The sequence below is a fragment of the Bufo bufo genome, chromosome 1 (assembly GCF_905171765.1).
Source record: "Bufo bufo chromosome 1, aBufBuf1.1, whole genome shotgun sequence".
In the NCBI taxonomy this organism is placed as follows: Eukaryota; Metazoa; Chordata; class Amphibia; order Anura; family Bufonidae; genus Bufo; species Bufo bufo.
Window position 1 is genome coordinate 794,657,783 of NC_053389.1, and position 15,122 is coordinate 794,672,904.

The window sequence follows — 15,122 nt, forward strand, 5'->3', positions numbered from 1 at the left end:
AGAGGCTGAGAGTCATATATCTAATGTTTTGAATGTTTTTCCATGCGTTTCAGATGATAGTTAAATAACGGAGCTGAACGAGTGATGGTTGTAGCAACCTGCTGCATAGGTTCAGTTATTAGGTTTACCTAGAGCAGTAGGGCTGAAGGAAGGGTTGCTGTTCCCCCTTTTCTATTAAAGAGGCAAATGGGGGGAGGGTTTTTAAGCTTGGATAGGTTGGGGTCATCTGGGCAGGGTGGGGGGGGTTGCCTGATGTTACGGGCGTATTCAGGGGCTCTTGCTCTAATGTTTGGAAGTTGGTATGAATGTGTGAGTGTATGGCTTGGGTGGTGCAGTGACTTCTGGGATTACTATCTCAATAGACCGCCATAATGTCCGTTTGTCGGTTTGTCTCCTGGAATGTCAGGGGTCTCAATGACAAAATTAAACGGTCTCTGGTCTTTAATTTTCTACGAAATCATAATCCTGACATTCTGGTATTGCAGGAGACACATCTTCAGGGGCGAAAGCTCTTAGCGTTGAAGAGGCCCTGGGTTGGTTCAGCATACCACGCGGTATATAATTCTAGAGCCAGAGGTGTGTCGATTCTGGTGGCGAAATCCCTTCCCTTTCAGGTGTATTCTGTGCATACGGATATAATGGGTCGTTTTGTGATTCTCCATGTGGCAATCAGGGGCATCGATTACCTTCTGGTGGGCCTTTATGTCCCCCCCCCTTTTCGTAGGGATATACTGGATGAGGTTATGAGAATGGTAGCATCTATGCCCCCGGCACCTCTGATTGCCTTTGGGGATTACAACGCGACTTTGGATCAGTCACTGGATCGTCTTCGCCCTAGTGATACCCATAATGAGGCGCTAAGCTCCTGGGCTGATGTATTTGATTTAACGGAGGGTTGGAGGTACTTACATCCGGGGTTGCGCCAATATTCCTGCTATTCCGCTTCTCATGTTACGCTTTCACGGATAGACTTAGTTTTTCTTAGCAGAGATCTATTACCCTCCCTGACGGTGGCTGATTACCTCCCCCGAGGTATCTCTGATCATGCTCCATTGTTAGTAGTTCTAAAACAACCTCTAGCGCCGGTGGAGAGGGTATGGAGACTCAATAGTAAATGGCTAGAGGTCCTGCCTGTTGTTTGGAGTGTACAGCAGGGTTTGAAAGACTATTGGGAGTTCAATGAGGGCTCAGCTAACCCGTTGATAGAGTGGGAAGCCTTCAAAGTTGTGATGAGGGGTACCCTGATTCATGCGATAGCTACGTATAGGAAGGAGATGAGGGCTACAAGGACTAAGCTAGAGGGGGAAGTAGTAGAGAGAGAACAGGCTTTTATTACAAATCCGGATGGAGAGGGTCGTAGTTTATGGGAGGAGGCCCAGAGGAAGCTCAATTTGCACCTAACAGAATATACCCAGAAGAAGTTATTGTATCAAAGGCGTGTAATATTTGCTGATGGTGATAAGAATGGGAGGGCTTTGGCGTTCCTGGCCAGGACTGAGTCGCCCCAGACGGTGGTCCCACACATTACTTGCGGGGATGGCTCAAGGGTATATCAACCGGAGGACATATGTGAGCAATTTGCTCAATTTTACAGGGACCTGTATAGCTCCAAAATTGCGATGACCCCAGATGAGATCCGGTCTTTCCTTCAGAACATCCCCCTTACTACATTGGCTAGAGAAGACAGTAGCTTTTTGGAGGCAGCTATTGATGTGGGAGAAATTAAAGCGGCAATCAGTGATATGGCAGCAGGGAGATCACCTGGTCCGGATGGGTTCCCAGTCGAATGGTACAGACTAGACGTTGAATTGTACTCTACACGTCTACTGAATCTTTTTAACTACGCACATGATTCTGGTAGACTGCCTCTATCCTTTGGCGAGGCTACCATTGTGGTAATTCATAAAGCTGGGAAGCCTCCGGACCACTGTGCATCATATAGACCTATTTCCCTGCTGAACACCGATGCCAAGATCTTAGCTAAGATCCTGGCCAAGAGGCTTAATCAGGTAATCTTATCCATTATTGACCCTGACCAATCTGGTTTTATGCCCGGGAAAACAACGGATATCAATCTTAGGAGGTTATTTACGAACTTGCAGGTCAGGCATGATAATGCAGGGTCAAGGGTCCTAGCATCTCTCGATAACGAGAAAGCCTTTGACTCGGTAGAATGGCATTTTATTTGGGAGACAATGGCCCGACTTGGTTTTCCTCACTCCTTCATTCAATGGGTCCAGTTACTGTATCAGGCACCTTCAGCGCGCATCAGAGTAAATGGGTCTCTTTCCCGACCATTTAAATTATACAGAGGTACAAGGCAGGGTTGTCCCCTGTCCCCGTTGTTGTTCGCTCTGATAATGGAACCTCTTACTCAATTGATAAATAATAGCTCCTTGATAGAGGGGTGGACGGTGGCTGGGATACAGGAGAAGGTTTCGCTATACGCGGATGACTTGTTGGTGTACTTAGCTGACCCTGGCCCATCCTTAGAAACTTTGCTAGATGTGGTGAATGGATATGGTAGGTTCTCAGGGCTACGAGTGAACTGGGCTAAATCGAGCTTATGTATAGTGGACAGTGAAGAAGCGATAGAGATATCTCCAGTATCCCCCCTGAAAGTGGTAGACAGCTTTCTATATTTGGGGATCCACATACATAGAGACCCTCGGAAATTTTGCCATCTGAACCTGAGGCCCACTATGGAATATGTCACACGCAAGTTGGAAGCATGGGAAAATCTCCCCTTGACTTTAATAGGAAGGATCAACATCTTTAAAATGGTGTTACTACCGAAACTGTTATATATATACAGAGCGGCTCCAGTGAGGGTACCGAAATCCCACTTTGATGTCATAGATAAGGTTATGTCCCGATTCCTATGGTGTCATCGGAACCCTAGGATAGCAAGGAAGACGTTGAAGGCATCCTACTTGCAGGGTGGTCTACAACTTCCTGACTTATATGTTTATTACATAGCGACACGCCTGATGTATGCTTCCTGGTGGATTAGAGCAGACTCCAATAATCCGGCGGTGGTGCTGGAGGCGGCGTTAGTGGGTTCGTATGAAGCTCTAACAAACTTGGTCTACAGGGGAGGTGGTTCTTTGTTGAGTGGGACGTACACAGAAGCGATGATAACGGTTATAGAAGCCTGGGCAAAGTTTGTAAATACACATATGGACACCCAAGCAGGGGATATCTGGTCTCCGTATATCCCACTATGGCGTAACAGACATCTCCCTGAGCTTTTACACTTACCAGACTTTGAATTTTGGCCTAGGAAGGGGCTTAAATATCTGACGCAGCTATTCCAGGATGGGGTCTTTCGCTCCTTTGGGGATTTGCGGTCGGACTTCCTGTTGCCACAGACGAGCTTTTACCGGTTCCTCCAACTGAGACACGCTTGTGAGAAACAGTTCCACTCCTTGTCCCTAAGCTTGGAGTGTGGTCCTCTGGAATCGATAGCCAGAAGGAAACAACCATATAAACCAATTTCTTCCTTTTATGGTGAAATTATTAAAATGCAGGACTCTCCTATCCAGCGATCATTTGTTAAGTGGTCGGTGGATATCCCAGAGTTGGAGGATTCTCACTTGGAGGAATGGCGTCTAGGGTGGAGGAGGTCTGTCGTGAGCTCTCGAGATCAACTTATTCAGGTCAAATGGATGCATAGGGTGTACCTGACTCCGGTACGTTTATATCAGATGCGGCAGATACCAAATCCTGGATGCGACAGATGTGGAAGCGACAGAGGATCCTTTTTCCACATGGTTTGGTCCTGTCCGGCCTTACAAAATTATTGGAAGGGGGTGTGTAATTTCATTAATGTTAAACTGGGTTTACCAGGGATATGTGATCCTATTGTTTGTGTTCTGGGGCTAGTTGCTGATGCGACTCCTTCCAAATATTGTAGAATTCTCCTACGGCTCTTAATGTTCTATGGTAGGAAGAATATACTCTTGAACTGGAAGCCTCCCAAGTGTCCCACGATAAGCCAATGGGTACAACTAATTAACAACGATCTCCAGATGTACAAGTTGACCTATGAAGCGAGAGGATCCCCTGATCGGTTTGACAAAATCTGGGGTATATGGGTACAGGCGGAGGGCACAGTTTGAGATCCATTACTGGTTGGGGCTGTGCCACCCAAGTGTGTGTGTGGATGTATGGATGTGAGTGGGTGTGAGCAGACATCTATTTCCCTTCCTTTTTTATGACAACAAGAATGTTTTGTATCCAAATGCATTTAAGTCTCTTACTGTCGTATATTATGACACTGATGGAATTGTCTGATCTTGCTCACGTGTATGACTGTATTGCAGTATTGTTTTTTCCCTATGGGATTGTTGTACTATTTTAAAAATGTTAAATAAACGCTATTAAAAAAAAAAAAAAAAAAAAGCTTTGCAACATGACTAAGGATATTAACCAAACAAAGAACCTTCTCCAAAAGGAAATCCATCTGAAACATAGAAGACCGACAACAGAAAAAGCCCCCCCTGGTCCATCTAGTCTGCCCTCATATTATTACTTATCTTAGGATAGACATGTGTTCATCCCATTCAGGTTTACATTTACTTACTGTTGATTTCCCAACCAAATCTGATGGGAGTTTATTCCAAGCCTGAACTACTCTTTCAGTGTAAAAATATTTCCTGACATCGGTTCTGATCTAATTTCAGTTTGTGCCCCATTGTTCTTGTGTTGAGTTTTTGTATTAGAAACACTTCCCTCCTGGACCTTATTTATACCTTGAGTATATTTAAAGGTTTTGATCATGTTCCCCCTTTCCCTTTTGTCCTCAGGTCCATACAGATTAGGTTCTTTAAGTCTCTCCTGATGTTTTATGCTTCAGATCCTTCACCATTTTTGTAGCCCACTTTTGCACTCGTTCCATTTTATCTATATCTTTTTGTAGGTGAGCTCTCCAGAACTGGACACAGTATTCCAGATGTGGTCTCACCAGCAGCACTCCATACAGCGGGATCACAATCTCTTTCTTCCTGCTGGTTATACCTCTAGCTATACAGCCAAGCATCTGACCTGCTCTTCCAGCAGCCTGCCCGCACCGTGCACTCATTTTGAAGCTGTCTGGTCTGAGGTTTCCAGCTTCTTCTCTGCTACCCTTCTTGTGGATGAGTACAACGTTGGAACTTCACCTGTCAAGAAGGACTGGATAAACAAATCAGTAAGAGGAGAAGCAACCAAAAATCAGAGTTCTGTAAGGACTTTGGGGTGGAAGCCATCTGGACCCATGGTCTTGTATCCGTAGATAGCTGTTTAGAGGTTCTGGGTTGGTTAGGTGAGAGTCCTGTAATGTAGATCTCCTTGTGGAGAGCGCTAGAACAGATATATGGAGTCATAAGCCATGCAGGGCTCTCTGGATAAAAAGGATATGCAGGTTTTCTCTCTTCCAAGAGAAAGAAAGCTGTCTCTGTGGTGCCACTTAGTGGAGTTGTCTTACCCTATAACAGGACTTCCAACATGACTAAGGATATAAACCAAACCAAGAGCCTTCTGAAGATACAGAATTCTTGGAGCACAGGTAATTATAGACTTCAAGGTAAGTTCTCCTAAAATGTAGAATTTTTAGATGGGCTATTCATGAGACATACACATCTTATACTAAGATAACAAGATGAGGAAGTTCACAGGTGTCACCGACACAACAACAACCGCTTCCTTGGGACTGACTCCTGTAACCCCAACTGTTGAAAAGAATGAGGTGCCCCAAATCACTTGGCTTGAGAACAAGACAAGCATCCTCACCCATCACCATAGAAGAACGGGCATTTGGGGCCCCTCATTCTCTGCAAAAATGGAGGTGGTGGGGGGTATAGAGAGCATAAACACTAGCATTTCCTGAGATATTTCTCCACGCTTGAGCTTTTCTTCCATCTGGGCAAGGCCTTCTTACACCCACCTATGACATCAACTCTACTGAGTTCCATTGTGTTGCAGTTTTTTACAGTCCTCCCCCTAGACTCTGACGTAGGATGGTTCTACACTATAGTCATGCCCTAGTCATACATATGCTGAAGAACCATATGGCTAGTGGGGGGTGGCAAGACCCAGGAACTCAACGCCAAATAATCTCTGTATCACGCTCTGCCCCTTAAGGGCCTTAAAAGCTTTTTTTCTTCCCTTCTTACTCAATTTTCTTTTCCTGCTGAGAAATTAAACAACCTTGCAGTATGTCTAAATTTATTATTTCCCTCCTACCTGCAGCTCCTTTGCAGATCACTGTGTCTCCATGGTAACAGACTACAAACAAACAATGCGTGGTCTGATCCTTGAGTCATTCTCCTTTTCATCTGTCTGTTACTTTTTGCTAAAGTATATTTGAAGAAGTAGGAGACACGAAAGAGGGTATGACTGCACGTGTAGTCTGTTACTACGGAGACACATAGGTCAGCATAGGATCTTTCATCATGACTATTTATAAACTTGCTTTATTTCTTACTTTAGGTTATTTGGAGTAAAACAGTTGGTGGTAATGCCCACTTAGTATTACGCAGAGTAATTGCTTTAACCAATAAATTACATGACATTTTTTCCTAAATGTTTCAGTTCATTGATTCTAATCAGTGATTTGGCAGCCAGCACCATGTAGTGATAGTAATGCACCAGTTTTATCACTTGAAGATAAGAGTCAATTGACGTTGTCGACAGAACTCCCGGTTTTATGGATTATAAAGGGATGCAACCTGCAGCTCTACAGCAGTCGTCTGTTTGCCGTCCACTGGTTGCTGAGGACTTTGTCCCTGGTGTCGGTGAGACTGGAAGAGAAAATCCGCTAACAGTGATCCACGTCAACAGCCATGATGCCGTAATGAAGCACTCCCACAAAAACCTTTATTCTCTGGCTCGTTAAAAAGGTACATGATGTAAATTGTAGACTTTGTAGAATGTAGATTTTACCAAATACAGATTTTATTTTTCAGATTGTTACTCCCTTCATACATTAAGATCAAACACAATTTTTTGATAAACTAGCATGAATATTCTCCTGTACTCACTACTGAACAAATAAGGCCACATGCACACGATCGTATTTTGGAGCCGCATCTGATCCGCATTTTTTTGCGGATCACATACAGACCGATTCATTTCTATGTACAGTGGGATGCGAAAGTTTGGGCAACCTTGTTAATCGTCATGATTTTCCTGTATAAATCGTTGGTTGTTACGATAAAAAATGTCAGTTAAATCTATCATATAGGAGACACACACAGTGATATCTGAGAAGTGAAATGAAGTTTATTGGATTTACAGAAAGTGTGCTATAATTGTTTAAACAGAATTAGGCAGGTGCATAAATTTGGGCACCACAAAAAAGAAATGAAATCAATATTTAGTAGATCCTCCTTTTGCAGAAATTCCAGCCTCTAAACGCTTCCTGTAGGTTCCAATGAGAGTCTGGATTCTGGTTGAAGGTATTTTGGACCATTCCTCTTTACAAAACATCTTTAGTTCATTCAGGTTTGATGGCTTCCGAGCATGGACAGCTCTCTTCAAGTCACACCACAGATTTTCAATTATATTCAGGTCTGGGGACTGAGATGGCCATTCCAGAACGTTGTACTTGTTCCTCTGCATAAATGCCTTAGTGGATTTTGAGCAGTGTTTAGGGTCGTTGTCTTGTTGAAAGATCCAGCCCCGGCGCAGCTTCAGCTTTGTCACTGATTCCTGGACATTGGTCTCCAGAATCTGCTGATACTGAGTGGAATCCATGCGACCCTCAACTTTGACAAGATTCCCAGTCCCTGCACTGGCCACACAGCCCCACAGCATGATGGAACCACCACCATATTTTACTGTAGGTAGCAGGTGTTTTTCTTGGAATGCTGTGTTCTTTTTCCTCCATGCATAACGCCCCTTGTTATGGCCAAATAACTCAATTTTAGTTTCATCAGTCCACAGCACCTTATTCCAAAATGAAGCTGGCTTGTCCAAATGTGCTTTAGCCCACCTCAAGCGGCACTTTTTGTGCTGTGGGCTGAGAAAAGGCTTCCTCTGCATCACTCTCGCATACAGCATCTCCTTGTGTAAAGTGCGCCGAATGGTTGAACGAGGCACAGTGACTCCATCTGCAGCAAGATGATGTTGTAGGTCTTTGGTGCTGGTCTGTGGGTTGACTCTGACTGTTCTCACCATTCGTCGCTTCTGTCTATCTGAGATTTTTCTTGGTCTGCCACTTCGAGCCTTAACTTGAACTGAGCCTGTGGTCTTCCATTTCCTCAATATGTTCATAACTGTGGAAACAGACAGCTGAAATCTCTGAGACAGCTTTCTGTATCCTTCCCCTAAACCATGATGGTGAACAATCTTTGTCTTCAGGTCATTTGAGAGTTGTTTTGAGACCCCCATGTCTTCAGAGAAAATTAAAAGAGGAGGGAAACTTACAATTGACCCCCTTAAATACTCTCTCATAATTGGATTCACCTGTGTATGTAGGTCAGGGGTCACTGAGCTTACCAAGCCAATTTGAGTTCCAATAATTAGTTCTAAAGGTTTTGGAATCAATAAAATGACAACAGTGCCCAAATGTATGCACCTGCCTAATTTGTTTAAACAATTATAGCACACTTTCTGTAAATCCAATAAACTTCATTTCACTTCTCAAATATCACTGTGTGTGTCTCCTATATGATATATTTAACTGACATTTTTTATCGTAATAACCAACGATTTATACAGGAAAATGATGACGCTTAACAAGGTTGCCCAAACTTTCGCATCCCACTGTATTTGCCCAAAAAAATAAACGTACGGCACATGAATATCATCTGTGTGCTGTCCGCATCTGTATGTCCGTCCCGCAATTATAGAACATGTCCTATTCTTGTCCGTTTTGCGGACAAGAATAGCCATTTTTCTTAATTAGACTGAGAAAAATGTAGATTGCACATGGAAGCGATCAGTATTTTGCTGATCTGTGGTTTGCAGACCGCAAAATACATACAGTCGTGTGCATGTAGCTTATGGCAGTCGAATTCTGTAAGCTGCCGGATTGTACGTACTATAATGCTCTCAATGTAGAAGAACAATAATACTGCCTCCTATGTACAAAAATATAAATACTATAATACTGCTCCTATGTACAAGAATATAACTACAATAATACTGCTCCTATGTACAAGAATATAACTACTATAATACTGCCTCCTATGTACAGGAATATAACTACTATAATACTGCTCCTATGTACAAGAATATAACTACTATAATACTGCCTCCTATGTACAAGAATATAACTACTATAATACTGCCTCCTATGTACAAAAATATAACTACTATAATACTGCCTTCCAAGTACAAGAATATAACTACTATAATACTGCTCCTATGTACAGGAATATAACTACTATAATACTGGCTCCTATGGACAAGAATATAACTACTATAATACAGCTCCTATGGACAAGAATATAACTACTATAATACTGCTCCTATGTACAAGAATATAACCACTATAATACTGCTCCTATGTACAAGAATATAACTACTATAATACTGCTCCTATGTACAGGAATATAACTACTATAATACTGCTCCTATGTACAAGAATATAACTACTATAATACTGCCTCCTATGTACAAGAATATAACTACTATAATACTGCTCCTATGTACAAGAATATAACTACTATAATGCTGCCTCCTATGTACAAGAATATAACTACTATAATACTGCTCCTATGTACAAGAATATAACTACTATAATACTGCTCCTATGTACAAGAATATAACTACTATAATACTGCCTCCTATGTACAAGAATATAACTACTATAATACTGCTCCTATGTACAAGAATATAACTACTATAATACTGCTCCTATGTGCAAGAATATAACTACTATAATACTGCCTCCTATGTACAAGAATATAACTACTATAATACTGCCTCCTATGTACAAGAATATAACTACTATAATACTGCCTCCTATGTACAAGAATATAACTACTATAATACTGCTCCTATGTACAAGAATATAACTACTATAATACTGCTCCTATGTACAAGAATATAACTACTATAATACTGCCTCCTATGTACAAGAATATAACTACTATAATACTGCTCCTATGTACAAGAATATAACTACTATAATACTGCTCCTATGTACAAGAATATAACTACTATAATACTGCCTCCTATGTACAAGAATAGAACTACTATAATACTGCCTCCTATGTACAAGAATAGAACTACTATAATACTGCCTCCTATGTACAAGAATATAACTACTATAATACTGCTCCTATGTACAAGAATATAACCACTATAATACTGCCCCTATGTACAAGAATATAACTACTATAATACTGCTCCTATGTACAAGAATATATCTACTATAATACTGCTCCTATGTACAAGAATATAACTACTATAATACTGCTCCTATGTACAAGAATATAACTACTATAATACTGCCTCCTATGTACAAGAATATATCTACTATAATACTGCTCCTATGTACAAGAATATAACTACTATAATACTGCTCCTATGTACAAGAATATAACTACTATAATACTGCTCCTATGTACAAGAATATAACTACTATAATACTGCTCCTATGTACAAGAATATATCTACTATAATACTGCTCCTATGTACAAGAATATAACTACTATAATACTACCTCCTATGTACAAGAATATAACTACTATACTCACCTGTCCTACCTGGGTATCAAAATTCCCTATAAACTAGATAAAATATTCCAACTAAATTATGCTGCATTATTGAAAGATATCCAACAGCAGTTACACACCCTAAGGATTCCATATGTATCGTGGATGGGTCGGAAGAATATGCTGAAAGCATTTATTATGCCTAGACTATTATATGCCATGCAGATGCTGCCTGTCTTTCTTCCCTCTTCCTTCTTTACGCAAATCAGACGACTCTTTAGCACGTTCCTTTGGAGGGGGAGGGGAGCGAGACTGGCACATCGCACGCTGATATTAAGGAAAGCTCAAGGAGGTATGGCCTTACCTGATGCTCAGCTATATTATAAAGCCATACACCTGAAGAGGTGTTTACATATTCATGCCCCTTGGTCCAATATCTTAGGCAGAGAAATAGAGACCGCACAACTTGATAGGAAACAGAGAGCGGGTTTGTGGGGCCTGAACTCCTCTTCACTACATTCACAAGTGCTGCTTAAAGGCACAGTAGCTGTTGTTAGACAACTAAATAAGGATAAAAGCTTGCTCCTTGCTCCGTCATCATTGATGCCAGCCGACCTTGCTCCATTCCTAGTTAGACCAAATGCAGATGGGGTACCACCAGCATGGAACAAAATACACTCCTATACTATAGAAGAATTCCTAGATGGGGCATCAAGTGCTCTTCATGACCAACATCCTATAAACAACGTTCTATCATCTTGTAACTTTCTAGATACCATTGAATTTAATTCTGTGAGTAAACCATTACTAAAAGACAGACAGAGCAAAACAGAAACCACTTGGTTTGAGAAGCTGATGCTTTTAGAGTCGCCCCCTAACAAACTAATATCTAAACTATACTTAGCACTTAATGTCCAGAACCCTGTAGGGATGCCACACTATTTTAAAACCTGGGCTACAGAACTAGATATAGAATTCTCAGAAACTGATATTTTGCGTATCCACGCACACTCTCATGAATTCTCAAGATGCGTGAGAGTACAAGAGCACTCATACAAGTTACTAACTCAGTGGTATCACACTCCGAAACAACTATTCACTAAAGGTCTCAGCAATTCTGACCTGTGCTGGAGGTGTGGGGAGGGGAGTGGATCGCAAACACATATATTTTGGTCTTGTCCAAAAATACGCGAGTATTGGGAAGGAGTATCTGAAGTAATAGATAAAGTCATAAATAGACACATCCAGCTATCACCAGAATTGGTGCTTCTCTGGCTTCCCACTCCAGGCCTGTCTCCATCCAAATCAAGCTTACCTACACATCTAATACAAGCCCCGAGGCTTCTAATTCCACAGAAATGGCTCAGTAAAGAACCACCTGCACTCCCATATTGGGAAATAAAAGTAGACCAGATATGTAGAATGGAGGAGCTTGCTGGCTGGGAGATCAGGCGGCACGAGAAATATCTTAAAACTTGGTCCCCATGGTTGACATACAGGAACCAGAGTACAGACTCTCAGGTGCGATAAGATGTGAGAGAAGCAACTTATGCAGCCGCCTTATTATAATCTCAATCCATGACCACCAAAATCCAGCAATGTCTGGTAGAGCGTGTATAGATAAAGCATATATGAGAAGCATTTGAAACATGTGTGTTCAGGAGGGTCTCCCTTAGGAGGCCTCACAATCCCAATTCCCTTCCATCCCAAGTTGAAGGTCTATTGTCCCTTTTTCCTCCCCCCTGTATCCCTTTTTTCTTCTGGTTGGAACTTTCCCTCCTCCTACAGATACTGGCGGTAGGGGTAAATATTAGTTCACTTCAGGAAACAGTTATCCTAATACCCACTGACATATATACATCTTAATAAAGCTTACTATGCATGATACAATTATGCTATAGAAACAAGACACTTCACAGGATCTAGGTTGGTCGTGAAATCCTTTATATAGCACTCACTATGTTAAATCTTACAGCGACATAACTCAATGAACATTGTAAAGGAATGCATGTTTTACTCCTCACTAAGTACGCTATATATGTGATGCCTTTGTCTTGTATGGGAAATTGTGAAGTTGGAATGTTTCGACATTGTTTTTATTCTGCTACTTTTATCAATAAAAAGAAATTTGACAAAGAATATAACTACTATAATACTGCCTCCTATGTACAAGAATATAACTACTATAATACTGCCTCCTATGTACAAGAATATAACTACTATAATACTGCCTCCTATGTACAAGAATATAACTACTATAATACTGCTCCTATGTACAAGAATATAACTACAATAATACTGCTCCTATGTACAAGAATATAACTACTATAATACTGCTCCTATGTACAAGAATATAACTACTATTATTCTGCCTCCTATGTACAAGAATATAACTACTATAATACTGCTCCTATGTACAAGAATATAACTACTATAATACTGCTCCTATATACATGAATATAACTACTATAATACTACCTCCTATGTACAAGAATATAACTACTATAATACTACTCCTATGTACAAGAATATAACTACTATAATACTGCTCCTATATACAAGAATATAACTACTATAATACTGCTCCTTTGTACAAGAATATAACTACTATAATACTGCTCCTATGTACAAGAATATAACTACTATAATACTGCTCCTATGTACAAGAATATAACTACTATAATACTGCCTCCTATGTACAAGAATATAACTACTATAATACTGCCTCCTATGTACAAGAATATAACTACTATAATACTGCTCCTATCTACAAGGATATAACTACTATAATACTGCTCCCTATGTACAAGAATATAACTACTATAATACTGCTCCTATGTACAAGAATATAACTACTATAATACTGCTCCTATGTACAAGAATATAACTACTATAATACTGCCCCCTATGTACAAGAATATAACTACTATAATACTGCTCCTATGTACAAGAACATAACTACTATAATACTGCTCCTATGTACAAGAATATAACTTCTATAATACTGCCTACTATGTACAAGAATATAACTTCTATAATACTGCCTCCTATGTACAAGAATATAACTACTATAATACTGCTCCTATGTACAAGAATATAACTACTATAATACTGCTCCTATGTACAGGAACATAACTACTATAATACTGCTCCTATATACAAGAACATAACTACTATAATACTGCTCCTATGTACAAGAATATAACTACTATAATACTGCTCCTATGTACAAGAATATAACTACTATAATACTGTCTCCTATGTACAAGAATATAACTACTATAATACTGCTCCTTTGTACAAGAATATAACTACTATAATACTGCCCCTATGTACAAGAATATAACTACTATAATACTGCTCCTATGTACAAGAATATAACTACTATAATACTGCCTCCTATGTACAGGAATATAACTGCTATAATACTGCTCCTGTGTACAAGAATATAACTACTATAATACTGCCTCCTATGTACAGGAATATAACTGCTATAATACTGCTCCTATGTACAAGAATATAACTACTATAATACTGCTCCTATGTACAAGAATATAACTGCTATAATACTGCTCCTATGTACAGGAATATAACTACTATAATACTGCTCCTATGTACAAGAATATAACTACTATAATACTGCCAACCTATGTACAGGAATATAACTGCTATAATACTGCCTCCTATGTACAAGAATATAACTACTATAATACTGCCCCTATGTACAAGAATATAACTACTATAATACTGCCCCTATGTACAGGAATATAACTACTATAATACTGCTCCTGTGTACAAGAATATAACTACTATAATACTGTCTCCTATGTACAGGAATATAACTACTATAATACTGCTCCTATGTACAAGAATATAACTACTATAATACTGCCTCCTATGTACAAGAATATAACTACTATAATACTGCTCCTATGTATAAGGATATAACTACTATAATACTGCCTCCTATGTACAGGAATATAACTACTATAATACTGTTCCTATGTACAGGAATATAACTACTAAAATACTGTTCCTATGTACAAGAATATAACTACTATAATACTGCTCCTATGTACAAGAATATAACTACTATAATACTGCCTCCTATGTACAAGAATATAACTACTATAATACTGCTCCTATGTACAAGAATATAACTACTATAATACTGCTCCTATGTACAAGAATATAACTACTATATTACTGCTCCTATGTACAAGAATATAACTACTATAATACTGCCTCCTATGTACAAGAATATAACTACTATAATACTGCCTCCTATGTACAAGAATATAACTACTATAATACTGCTCCTATGTACAAGAATATAACTACTATAATACTGCTCCTATGTACAAGAATATAACTACTATAATACTGCTCCTATGTACAAGAATATAACTACTATAATACTGCTCCTATGTACAAGAATATAACTACTATAATACTGCTCCTATGTACAAGAATATA